We start from the raw sequence: 14,358 nt of genomic DNA on the forward strand, positions 1-14,358 counted from the left end.
ACAAACCGAAGGTTAAGGAGGCGGTCAAAATTCTTGCAGTATTTCAATGGAGAGGTCAGGTATGTCCGTGGAAAGGATAATGTCCTGGCCGACACATTGTCACGCTCTTTTTCTGATGAGTGAATGACCTCGCGTTGCACTCCCGGTATTCGCCATCATAGGGTGGGGGTGTTACGTGTGGCCATGACTCACTCACTCAGACATTCACTGTGCTGTGCCTAAACCCCATGTCTTTTCTATCTCATCAGGCTGGCACTCAGGCTGACACACCTGCAGCAAATCTGGGATCGCTACCGCCCAATTACCAGCCTGCTGTATAAAGCCAGCAAAGTCAGTTGCTTGGGACACAGACCCGGCAACACCTTTGTCCCACAGTGCGAGTTGTTAAATAGCCCTTTTCTTTCTTTAATCTTTGATCTAGGCCTGGGGATGGCCGGCGGTCCTACTTTTCCGTTTAGTTCTTAGTTTATGATTTGGTTTTGTCAGGCAGGGAGGGGGGCCAGCCTCGACGTCCCTATAGGGGGTGGCCTGGTCCCCCCTCCATTTTGCTGAGTTTGTCCGGCATCCCCAGGTCCCCTTTGGTTTGCAGACTTCTTTATTTGGTAAAGTATTCATACTGCATTTCAGCTATGGTTTCATTTGGTTAATAAAACCCGTTAAATCATCTTATTTCATGGTGTCCTTCCTTTATGTTGGGGTCTCCAATTCGAGCCACTGGGTATCTTATTCAGAGGCCGTAACAATCCGTTTGAAATAAACTACGGAATTTATCGGACCACTTTGCATTTATTTTGCTTTGAACCTTTCGATTTATTTTATTTTTTACATTCTTACCGTGGAGGATGTCTGCCCCGAACCGTCATGACGAATGGACACTGGTGCAACGCGGACGACGCCAGAACAGGCCCCAGAACTTTCAACCACTGGTTAGTCAATCATTTAGACGAGAACCTACCATGAGGCGTTCATACGCAGCAGTCGCGGACCCTTACGGTCGCGACTGGGACCCCCGTGACTCTTACCCGCGGGCGTGTGATAACTATACACGTCCCGCTAGGGGTCGGTCCCCTCGCGGTCCAACCCGTTACCCTCCTCCTCTCATGTCTCACACCTACTGGCCCGCGCCTTCACCGCGCCGCGACGAACGCCACAGAGGCCTTGACTTCCCTAACTACGATTCACGGCCCCAACGCCGGGCGCCTCCCCGTCCTGATCCCAGACCCCGGACCCGACCTCGTCCCCTCAGACGTCCCGGACTGCATGAGGTCTCGAACGCACGTGCTAGGCCTTCGCGCCCGCCACCCACACACGCTCGTCCCAGACCGCATGAGGCCACGAACGCACGTGCTAGGCCTTCGCGCCTGCCACCCACACACGCTGTGCCTCGTGTTCCTGACGTCTCGAGATCAGAAGACCCAGACTTCTCCCTTAAAAATAGACTGGTCTTTGCGGCTATCAAGGCGTCCCACCATCTCGCCAACGCCTCCGGTCCTGAGCCCCTCCCGAGCATCACCAGGCTCATCGAGGTCTTGAGGACGTCTATCCGCCCTGCGATTCCCAATGCTGAGGTCCTAGCGTGGATAGACGCCAACGCACGGAACTGGGGTCACACTTCGACCATGGTGCTGCGGGACCACTACCAGGCCACGATCCTGAACAGGGTGAGTGCTCTTACCGAACTCACGGACCCATCGTGGCATAGGAACTTTGAGGTGGCGTCCTCCTGGGCCACCCGCCAGTACGGGCGCCACCTCCGTCCTGAGACCCTGGAGGACGTCCGCTCGAAGCTCCGACGGGAGCTTGACGCCCCGGTTCCTTCCGGGCTCTCCATGGACGGCTCCCTGCCTGCCTTCGGCCAGCCTCCTCTCTCCCCGCCTCCACCGGTCGGACCAGACCCCGGACCCCTGGACGGCGATGGACCGTTCGAGCGCTCCCCGTCCCGAGCCAGCTCCGTCTCTGTCTTCTCCTCCTCCCTGTCTATTCCCTTCTGCCCCACTCCCAGGCTCCCTACCTCCCCTCCCCTCCTTCCCTTCGCTCCGACCCTGCCCTCCCCCCCTCCTCCTTCTTCTCGACCTTCCACTGCAGGTTCGAGACCCCATCCGGCCGCACCGCTGGCGCAGAGGATGAAGGCGCGAGCCTCCACCCGGTCTCAACGCCAGACCCTCACCACGCTCATCCGGACGTCTCCTCAGTCTCCCGGCACGACACCCGACTTTGTGTTTTCCCAGACTACTCTTCGTCGAGACACCTCCGCTCTCCTCCGGACGTCTCTTCAGTCTCCCGGCACGACACCCGGCCCTGGGTTTGCCCAGACTACTCCTCGTCGAGACACCTCCGCTCTCCTCCGGACGTCTCTTCAGTCTCCCGGCACGACACCCGGCTTTGGGTTTGCCCAGACTACTCCTCGTCGCGACGTCTCCGCTGCCCCCCCGCCGTCGCCACCACCGACCCCCTTGGCTCGGCCAACGCCAGACTCGCACTCGAGTTTCCTGCCGACGGCGTCATCCCGGTCACGCCCACCCGGAGGCCCACGCGTCACGTCAACACTGCACACAAGGAAATAGAGTGGTCCCTCCGAGCCAGGGAGCGGCACGTCATCATCGGTGACTCTAACCTTTCCAGATTCCCCCCGTTCCAACACCCCGGTAACAGGTGGATAGCTTCCCCGGGGCCACCTTCGCCCACGCCGCTGCCATTCTGGCCAAGACTGCCGTCACCCCTAACGTGCATAAAGTCATTTTAGCCTTCGGCCTCAACGACAGGTCTCATCCGGCCGCGCAAACAGGCATTCGGAACCTAGTAAAGACTCTCAAAATGGCACGTGCGGCCTTCCCCCGGGCTAGCATCCTGGTACCGGTCGTTAATTTCTCTCGCTCCCTCCCACACAGGGAGCAAGAGAATCTCCGCCGACTCAACGACTATATCGAGTCCCGGTGCGAATCAGTCCCCGCCCTGGCTAGGAACTCCTTTGTTGTTGATCGGGACAGTGTCCACTGGTCTCGGCATACGGCTAGCCTCATCCTGGACCACTGGGTTGAGGCTTTAAACTGACCGCTCCCGCGTCTGATAACACGCAACGGGGGAGCAAGTCCGTCATCGACTTTTGTTCTCACTGCGGCACAGTTCCTGGTCCTAGACAGGGGTCTCTCGTTTATCCCCTCGGCTGGAACAAATTCCCGTGGTGCTCTTGATCAGGTCCGCTCGGACCTTCAAGAGTACCATCGGAAACTCAAAATTGCAGTTTATTTCGAAAACCACCCACCCTACGTCCGGCCCCCCTTTACACCTAAATCCACGTGGGCTCCGCCCGCCCGTAAACTCCCTCCTGGTGTCGCGCGCTTGGTGGACTCGGACCTCGCTTTTCTTCGCGACTCGTTCCGCCTCCACCCGGCTCGTGACAACCTCGAGCCTGAGGAAGCTGAGGCTCTCCTCGAAATACGCAATAACCGCGACATTATCGTTAAGCCCGCCGACAAGGGCGATGCTGTGGTTCTTATGGGCCGTGAACAGTACCTTTGGGAAGGCTACCGGCAGCTCAACGATAGTACATACTACACTAAACTCGACCGCCCCATTTACGTCGATACCGTGCCCCTAGTTTCAACCATCATCAACACCTTGTGGCGTAAAAAATATATAACACACGTACAACGCAATTACCTCATCGGGGACGCCGAGCCCAGGCCCAGGCTCTTCTATATGTTGCCTAAAATCCACAAGGACCCTGCGGCCTGGAGTAGGCCATCCGAGATTCCTCCGGGACGTCCCATAGTCTCGGATTGCAGTAGTGAGACCTATAATACAGCAGAATATTTGGATCACTACTTGTACCCCCTCTCTATCAGGCATGCCAGTTATGTTAAGGACACGTACGATTTCGTCCAAAAGGTCAGAGACACACACGTCCCCTCGCACTCCATTTTGTTCACGATGGACGTGGACAGTCTCTATACCAACATCGATATTGCCGGTGGCATGCGCGCCGTACAACATGCCTTTACACTCTACCCTGATGTCACGCGGCCGGACGCGGAGCTCCTGAGTCTCCTAGAAATCAACTTAACACGCAACGATTTCCTTTTCAACGGCGATTTTTTTCTCCAGGTTAAGGGCACGGCCATGGGGAAAAAGTTCGCCCCCTCATACGCCAACTTATTTATGGCGCAGTGGGAGGCCTCAGCGCTCGCTGTCTGTCCCAAACAACCCCTCTGCTATTTACGCTACTTGGACGACATATGGGGAGTGTGGCCCCACTCGCAAGCGGATTTCAATCAATTTCTATCCATACTCAATACACACGATCCGTCGATCACATTAAAGTCATGCACTAGCACGTCCTCTGTGGACTTTCTGGACACCACCACATTCAAAGGCCCCGACTTCGCCGAAAAGCTCAGGTTAAACGTTAAGGTTTACTTCAAACCCACGGACACACACGCCCTGCTACACGGCTCGAGTTTTCACCCCAGGCACACATACGCTGGCCTCCTGAAGTCACAGCTCCTGAGGTTCTCCAGGATATGCTCGAACCATTCAGACTTCATGGCCGCAGTTAAAATACTGTTTACCGCCCTCGCCGCCAGGGGATACTCGCGTTCCGCTCGTCGCTCCTCCCTCAAGACCTTTAAGGTCACCAGACCGCCCGTCGTGGGCCCGCGTCTACCTTTGATTATCACCCACTCATTGTCCTCCACGCTACTGACCCGGCAGGTCAGAACGCATTTCAAACGGCTACAAGATCAAACCGCGATACTACCCTCTCATGGCATCATCGCGGCCTACCGAAGGAACCGAAATCTGAAAGACATTTTAGTCAGAGCTAAGTTAAGCCCGCTGACCCAACCTAGGTCTACTAGGTTAGCAGATTTCTACCTTTTCCGTCCCTGGGCTCGCAACCCAAGCAATGGGGACGTCTTTGCTACACATAAACATTCTGGGCCGGCCACCCGTAACTGCGTATACCTGATTAGTTGTCGTACCTGCAATATGCAATACGTGGGCGAGACCGGGAACACTCTCCTGACCAGATTCACACAACACAGATATAATATAAGACGCAATAAAGCTACTCACCTCCCTTTGGTGAACCACTTCATACTGCATGGCTGGCCTGCCCTCACGAGTACTGTTCTCGAGGCCAACCCCAACTGGTCTGTCGCCCAGCGCCGCAGAGCGGAGGCGATTTGGATCGCCAGACTGGGTTCCCTGCAACCTGTGGGCTTGAATGTGGGGGTGGGTCGGGGATCTCGGGGTTTAGTCCGATGATGGCCCGTGCACCCGCCGTTGCCGCCTTTGGCGGCACCGGCTTTAAATTTGACCTAACCCTAACCCTGTTGTTGATGTTGCCAAACATGTAAATGAGGACACTATTAATGTTGGAACCCTATTTACGGTCACATCGATACACAATTTGTTGTTTCGGGACACGCTCTCTCCCTGAGAGGTTTTCCTACCAGGTGCTGACCTTCCCACTGCGTTCAATCAATGCGACTATGTTGTTTTATGTTGTTTTTATTCATTTTATTGTATTCCATCACGGTTCTTACCTATGTACACTTAATACCACCTGGTTTAAGGGCAATTGGCGACCCCTGCTGGAGACTCTGATATCAAGGAACAACACTTTGCAACATTGTTTCAATCGCTCAGCATTACATTTGAAAATCCGACCCCCTGATTGGCCCAAATTCTTCGTTTGTTTACCCTCCTGGCCCCCCCATTGGCTCTGCACCTGACCCCCCCATTGGATCCCCACCCTAAATTTTGAATTTGTTATGATGCCCCGGCCCCCCATTGGATAACTCTGCCCCAGACGTTAACTCTACCCCTCCCTCTCATATCTGTGTATAAAAGTATTAGTCTCTGTCTGTCCCATTTGTGCTTTGTAACCGCGGCTTGATTGGATTTTCTTCTATACGGTCTGTCTCTATTGCTGTAAAATTGCACCTGATGAAGTCAACAAATTTGACGAAACGTCGTGCTTTGCTCTCAGCAGCCTAATTCCTAAAAATAAAAAAGGATATCGGCTGGATCACACTTGTCCAGTTTTTTCGAAACGAAACAAAAAATACCTTACAGTCTTAGCATACATACTTTTCCAGTATTTTTGTATTCCGATAGCTTTTTCTTAAAATAAATATGCATCCGGAACACCTTCAAGCCGACGGTGAATGGACTCTGGTCCAACGGGGGCGTAGAAGACGAGCTCCCCGCGACCCCTACTACCCTCCACCTCTGATGGATTCCTCCGCTTGGGCAGCACCTGCTCCGGAGTGGCGATTCCAGCCGTTCGACCGTCGTCACGAACGCTTCTGGACTCCGCGCTACCCGTCTCCCAGACGTTGGGAAGAACGTGCGAGGCCCGTCAGGGACTGGTCTCCCTACGGACCTACCGGACCTCATCACGAGGTGAGACCTGAGGCCTACAGACCGGCCTACTCCCCGCCTCGCCGCGAGGCTTGGGGGCCTCCTCACCGCCGCGCGCCTGAGACGCGTCGGGCTCCTCGCCGTCCTGCACGGGCTCCGGGCCCCCCCGCTGGACCCCCCAGGCCACGACCGCAGGTGAGACCTCCACCTCCGCGTCCTGACCTTCGCCCCGTGACCAGCGCCGGCCTCCAAGACACCCAGGGCCCCCGGTTGTGACGGCGGCGCGCACTGCGTCTGCGCGTCCACCTCAACCCAGGGAGGCGCAGCACGCGCCAACGGCTCCACGCTCTGACGACCCGGACTTTAGTCTGAAGAACAGACTGATCCTGGCGGCCCTGAAGGCCTCTCACCACCTCGCCAACTCTGAAGGCCCTGAGCCCCTTCCCATCATCGCCAGGCTCACCGAACTCCTGAGGGTTTCCATTCGCCCTGCTGTCCCCAACGCTGCGACCGCGCAACTGATTGACGGGAACGAGCGCAACTGGGAACATACATCCACGCTGGTGCTCAGATACCACTACAAGGCCGCGGTGGATGAGAAGGTGAGGGCCCTCCTCCTCCTCCCCGACCCCATCTGGCGACCCAACTTTGCGGTGGCCTTGGCCTGGGCTCGAAGGCACTACGGTGAGCGTCTGCGCGTCGAGACGGTTGACTCACTGCGCGCTCGTCTTCGGGAGGAACTCGACGCTCCGGTCCCGCTGGTTCCCCTGTTCCTGGACCCTGCTCCTGGAGCTGTGCTACGCTTCACCCAACCCGCGGCCCCTGACATGGGTGTGGCCCCTGCTGACCGGCGCTCCCCGTCCCCTGCTGACCGGCGCTCCGCGTCCAGGCTGCCGTCTCCCACTTTCTCGCTGGCCTTCTCCTCCTCCCCGTCCTCTCCTCCCGTGTGCCCCCCCATCCCCCCGCCTCCCCCCCCTCCTCTCCCGTGCCCCCCATCCCCTCTCCTCCGCGTCTGGCCACCCTGGAGACCCCCCGGAGCACCACACCGCTGGCTCGCAGAACCAGGCTCGCTTCCTGTCGCCTCCGCCGACGAGGCGCAGCCACGCCCACCCCCGGGCCGTCCTCGCCTCCCTCCGTTCCCAGGGTTACCCGAGCCTACGCGGAGAAGGATGACGCGGCCACTGACGCGCGGAACCCGCCCAGGGAACCGCTTTTAATCATAGGGGACTCGAACGTCCTGCGTTTCGCCGAATATAGTGTACCTGGTCTCCAGATTGACGGCTACCCGGGCGCGTGCTTCCGGCACGCCTCCGGGGTCCTGGCCAAGACCACTATCAACACTCAGGTTCGCAAGCTGGTCTTGGCCTTCGGCATCAACGAGAGAGGCAACAAAATAGAACAGGCTTGCTTCCGTAACATCCAGGCCGCTGTCAAGTGGGCGCGCATCGCGTTCCCTTGCGCGGCGCTCTTAATTCCTGAAATCAACTACTCGCGCACGCTCCCGTTCAGGGAACAAGAGCTTCTCTCTAAGCTCAACGCCTTTATCGCCACCCGATATGAATCGATCCCCGCGCTGCCCAGCAAGTCATTCGTAACCGATCGGGACAACATCCACTGGTCTAGGGACACGGCGGCGCTCCTTTTTAACCAATGGGTTCGTTATTTAAACTAAGTGCTCCCGCGTCCCGAGAAACGCCTCGAGGGAGCCGCTCGGTTATCAATTTATCTCCGTCCTTTCAACTCACAGCGGCGCAATTCTCCGTCCTGGACAAAGGTCTCACATTTATCCCCTCGACCGACATAGACCCGTGTGTGAGTTGTATCAACAGGTGCGTTCGGACTTGCAACAATACCACCGCAGGGTGAAACTAGCCGTCCATTTCCGTGATCACCCCCCGTCGGAGAAATTACCTTTCACCAACAAATCCTCCTGGGTCCCACCCGAGGATGACATTCCGCCAGAGGTCACACATCTGGTCAACGCTGACCTTCTGTACTACCGTGATGCGTTCAGGATCGACCGGGCCCCAGCCAACCTCCTTCCTGAGGAGTCGGAGGCTCTCCGCGAACTGATCGGTAACGTTGACATTGTGATCAAGCCCGCCGACAAGGGCAGCGCTGTCGTCATCATGGACAGGTCTCAGTATATATGGGAGGGCCACAGACAGCTGCATGACACGCGCTACTACTCCAAACTAGAGGCTCCCATATATACTGAGACCGTTCCGATGATCGTCGACTTGATCCACTCCCTGTGGAGGAAAAAATATATTACGCGCGCGCAGCGGGATTACCTCCTGGGGGATGCCCAACCCAGGCCCAGGCTCTTCTATATGTTACCCAAGATTCATAAGGAGCCTGTGGCCTGGAGCGAACCCTTTAAGATCCCACCTGGTCGTCCCATAGTCTCGGACTGCAGCAGTGAAACCTACCACACGGCCGAATACATAGATTACTACCTCTATCCGTTATCCATCTCCCATGCGAGCTATGTTAAAGATACCTACGACTTCGTTGCCAAGGTCCGCGCTCTTAGAATCCCTGTACACGCTTTCCTCTTCACTATGGACGTGGACAGCTTGTACACTAACATCGATATCGCTGGGGGCATGCGAGCAGTGCGTAATGCGTTCAATGCCTGTCCTGACGTCACGCGCCCTGACGACGAACTTCTTCGTTTACTGGAGATTAATCTCACTCGCAACGATTTCCTCTTTAACGAGGAGTTCTTCCTCCAAGTCAAGGGCACGGCTATGGGGAAGAAGTTCGCTCCCTCGTATGCCAACCTTTTCATGGCACAGTGGGAGACTTCGGCGCTCGCCGCCTGTCCTCTACGCCCCCTTTCCTACATGCGCTATTTGGATGATATTTGGGGTATCTGGCAACACTCGGAAGCGGAATTCGATTGTTTTCTAAATATCCTAAACACGCACGATCCGTCCATCACGCTCAAATCGTGCAAGCACTTTTCCTCGGTAGACTTCCTGGACACTACAACGTTTAAAGGACCTGACTTCGCAACGTCCCTCACGTTGGAAGTCAAAGTGTTTTTTAAATCCACAGACACACACGCGCTCTTGCATGCGAGCAGCTTTCACCCGAAACACACATTCGCGGGACTACTAAAATCACAACTCCTACGGTTTCAACGGATCTGTTCCAGAACCTCTGATTTCTGGCAAGCGGTCAGGGTTCTGTTTGAGGCTCTTGCCCTCAGGGGTTATTCGCGTTCGGCCCGCCGTCTTTCGCTTAAGGTTTTCAAATTAGTGCGTCCGCCTGTTGAGGGACACCGTATACCTTTTGTGACGACATATTCCACCTCCTCCGCTCGCCTGACCCGACTGGTCAGGGCGAACTTTCAACACCTCCTGGACTCTACCACTTACCTTCCTGACTACGGCATTATCGCGGCCTACAGGAGGAACAAGAATATTAGAGATCTGCTAGTGAGGGCCAAACTACGCCCCCTGTCGGAGCCCAGAGTCAACAGACTCTCTTATTTTTATAACTTTATCCCGTGGGCCCGAAACCGGAACAATGGGAACGTTTTCCCCACTGATCGCCATGCTGATCTTAACACGAGAAATTGTGTGTACCTTATCCGCTGCCTTACCTGTGATCTCCAATACGTGGGAGAAACGGGGAATACAGTTCGTGTCCGCTTCTACCAGCACAGATACAACATCACACACAAAAGAGACGCTCACCTACCTGTGGTTGCGCATTTTGTTGAACACGGATGGCAGGCCCTTTCCGCGTCTGTGCTCGAAGCAAACCCTTTTTGGTCCACCACCCAACGGCGCAGGGCTGAAAGGATATGGATTGCCAGGCTGGGGACATGGCAACCCCTTGGCTTGAACGTTGGGTCGGGCCGGGGACCCCCGAGGTTTCGCCTGATGATGGCCCGTGCCAGATTGTCCTAACCCTGACCCCGTGCAGAGGCGCAGGTGCGGAGGATGGCGAGGAGGGTCCCGGAGCGCGCGTGGCTGCGGTGCGTCTGCGGAGGCGGCAGGACGCGAGCCTGGTCCTGCGGGCCAGCGGTGTGTTGCTCCGAGGGGGTCACGGGACTGCAAGTCGTGGAGGAGAGGGGGTGGGGGGCACAGGAGACGAAGAGGAGGAAGGGGGGATGGGGGGGCACAGAGGCGGAGAAGACGGAGAAGAGGAGAAGGCCAACGAAAAGGTGGGTGACGGCAGCCTGGAACGCCGGTCAGCAGGCCCCGCCCCCATGTTGAGGGCAACCGGACCGGGCCCAGGGGTCCGGAAGCCGGGGGTAGGCAGCGGCGATGCCTCAGGTGGGTTGAAGCGCGGCAGCGCAACGCCAGGCGCGATGTCCGGGAACAGCTGGACCAGTTGAACCGGGGTGTCCAATGTGTCTCGGAGGCGAGCGCGCAGCGCCTCCACCGTCTCCGGGCGCAGGCGTTCTCCGAAATGGCGTTGAGCCCAGGTCAACGCCACAGCGAAGTTGGGGCGCCAGATGGGGTCTGCAAACAGGAGGAGCGCACCAACCTTCTCATCTAAGGCAGCCTTGTAGTGGTCGCGGAGCACCAGCATCGTGGTGTGCTCCCAGTTGCGTGCGTTGCCATCTATGAGTTGCGGGGTAGCAGCGTTGGGGACCGCAGGGCGTATGGAGACCCTCAAAGTCTCAGCGAGCCTGGCGACAACGGGCAGGGGCTCAGGACCCTCGCAGTTGGCGAGGTGGTGAGAGGCCTTCAAGGCCGCCAGGATCAGCCTGTTCTTGCGCCTGAAGTCCGGATCGTCGGAGAGTTGAGCGGCAGGGGCGCGTGCGCGCGGCGCTTGACTGGGTGGAGGCGGACGCGCAGACCCAGTGCGCGCCGCGTTAGCCACCGGAGGTTCCGGACATCGTAGAGGTCGGGGCCGGTCTCGGGGTCGCGGGTCAGGACGTGGGGGTGGAGGCCTCACCTGTGGCCGTGCTCTCCGGGGTCCGGCGGGGGGGCCCGGGGCCCAGGCAGGGCGGCGAGGAGCCTGACGCGCTTCAGGCGCGTGGCGCTGGGGAGGCCTCTGCATCGCCCGGTGAGGAGGTGAGTAGGCATGCCGGCGAGGAGGCGAGTAGGCCGGCTGGCGAGGAGGCGAGTGGGCCGGTCGGCGGGGAGGCGAGTAGGCCGATCGGCGGGGAGGCGCGTAAACCGGTCCGTAGGCCTCAGACCAGGCTCCGTGGTAGTGGTGGCGAGCAGGCCCGTGGGGAGACCAGTCCCTGACGGGCCTGGCGTGTTGCTCACCTCGCCCTGGAGACGAGTGGCGCGGGGCCCAGAGGCGTTCCTGTCCGTCATCACGTCGGCGGAAACGATCCTCCGGGACAGGTGCAGCCCACGTGGAAAGACTCATCAACGGAGGGGGGTGGGTGGGGTCACGAGGAGACCGTCTTCTGCTGCCCCGTTGGACCAGGGTCCACTCCCCGTCGGCTGGGTGGTAGTCGGGATGCATTGTTCTCCTCTAGCAGTGTAGGAGCTTGAACGATAGCGGAACGAAACTATGCTAAACTGTAGGTTTTTAAATAAGACAAGTGTGATCCAGCCAATATCCGTTTTTATTTCAGGAAATTTGGCTGCTGCAGGCTGGTACAACGTTTCGTCAATTTATTGACTTCATCAGGTACATTTTAAATAGCAATAGAGACAGACCGTATGATCGAGAATCCTATCAAGCCGAGGTAACTAAGCACGAATAAGACAGCACAGAAACAAATACTTTTATAGACAGTTACAATAGAGGGAGGGGAAATTTGACGTCTGGGGCAGAGGTGTCCAATGGGGGGCCAGTGCAACACAACAAATTTGAAATTTGGGGTGGAGAGCCAATCGGGAGGTCAGATGGAGAGTCAATGGGAGGTCAGGAGGATAAACAATATTTTAAGATTTGAATTGGGCCAATAGAGAGGTCGGATTTTCAAATGTAATTGTGCCTAATGCAACAATGTATCTTAATATGGTTGTGTCTCCCAGTCACCAGCAGGTGGAGTGAGGGGGACCACGGTGCCTGCACCTTCCGGAGTCGCCAGCAGTGGTCGCTGGTTGTCCCCAGACCGGGTGGCGTTGGGAGGACAGCTCGCGACAGAATAAAAAATAAACACATAATAAAATGACGCTGTTGCATTAAATTATTGCAGTAGAGGACAAAAAACAAATAACAAAAGAATAAAAGCATAAAAAAATCCGGAACGTGCCCCGAATAATATATTAAGTAATAATGTGACCGTAAAAACGGTTCAAACATCAGGAGCATCCTTATTAACGCATGGTATACATTTTTAGATTACATATTTACAGGGGTAAATTAATAAATAAATACTGTGGTGAAGGGAGGGGGGGCCGATCGTAAGTTCGAATTAAACCGCACCGTAACTAAAAGTATATACAGTGTTATATTTATATGTTGCACTCCCATCGAACATCCAGGAGATGAAGCTGGAGAACCGTGGTAATATAATCAATTCGAGTCACCAACAGGGGGTGCTAAGTGACTCCAAGTTATATTCAGGTTGGAGATCCAAGATGGCGGCCTCCGTAAGTAGAAGCGTAAACATAACATTAAATAAGAGCGGTATTAGGGGTCACAGAAATGCCAATGTGTGACGATAAATAGTGAAGGTATAACACGAAACGAATCGACGGAGAAAAAACACAAAGGGGTTATCAAATTGAACCGAAAACTTAAAAAGAGTTCGGACCAAAATGGCCGCAGAGCGTCTTCGTTCCCCGCAGTCAGTGGCGAAATAGATCAAAAGCATACGTTCCTTCAAGCAACCAGGAGATGGAGCTAGAGAACCGTGATGGGGGATCCAAGATGGCGGCCCCCATGGGCAGAAACGTAATCATATTATTAAATAAGGGCGGTATTAAGGGTGACAGAAATTCAAATGCGTAACGATAATTAGTAAAGGCAGAAAACGAAACAAACCAACGGAGAACCAAACACAAAGGGTTGCCATCTGAGCCGAAAACTTAAAAAGAGTACGGGCCAAAATGGCCCCAGAGTGTCCTAGCTCTACGCGGTCATTAGGTTTCGCCAAATAGACCCAGATCAAACGCTTTTTATATAACGGTGGGTTAAATCCAACCACTATCCGGGTTTGGAGGGTACATTAAAGCACTTTTCAGGTGAGTAGGGGATGGGGAATAAATGAAGGAATGGCAGGGAAGGGGGGGGGCCCACAGGACATCAATTGAATAAATAACAAGGGTGCAATTTGAAACCAAATTAAACAGCAATATTGTTTGTGAATGGCTTAAATATATGAAAAACAAAAAAGAGTAGGGGGACGAAGGGGGCCTGGGGCTGGGGCATGGGGGCAGAATAAAAAAACACACACATGGTAAGAAAAATAATAAAGGGATCCTTTGTGGGGGGCCGGGGGCTGGGTTGGAAGTCGTGTAAGGGGGTCTTTGTGGAAGGGAAGGGAAAGGTTGGGGTTAGGGTCAGGATAGGTTTAGGGTTAGGGGGTAAGTATATACAAGGTAGAAGCACAAGCAGCACATGAGGTCATAGCACATAAACAGGGTTAGGGTTAGGGTTACCATAGCAGTAGCCCATCAGCCCGGAACAGGAAGAGGGGTTAGGGTTAGGGTTACCATAGCAGTAGCCCATCAGCCCGGAACAGGAATAGGGGCCAACGCCCACCTCCAAGGCCAGCTTGACCATCATATCTTTAAATGTTGAAGGACTGTCTGCAACTTAAGAATAACTTGTTTCCCAACTCTGCAGAGAGCATCCATGTGATATTCTCTGCTTTCAAGAAACTCAGTGCGGACCCAAACATCCCCGGCCTCGAGATGAAGACATGACCACCCTCATTGAAAGACCACATGAGATACATGGAAGCGTCATGCTTGCAAACAGGACAATCATTGAATCAACATCAAAGAGCGATGAAAACAGCATTGAGGTCCTGACCGCTGAGCTCAGAGGAATTACCATCACCTCCGACTACAAGCCATCTGCCACACCTTCCCTGATGCCAGAAATACCATCCTCTGG

The sequence above is a fragment of the Gadus macrocephalus genome, chromosome 16 (assembly GCF_031168955.1).
Source record: "Gadus macrocephalus chromosome 16, ASM3116895v1".
Lineage (NCBI taxonomy): Eukaryota > Metazoa > Chordata > Actinopteri > Gadiformes > Gadidae > Gadus > Gadus macrocephalus.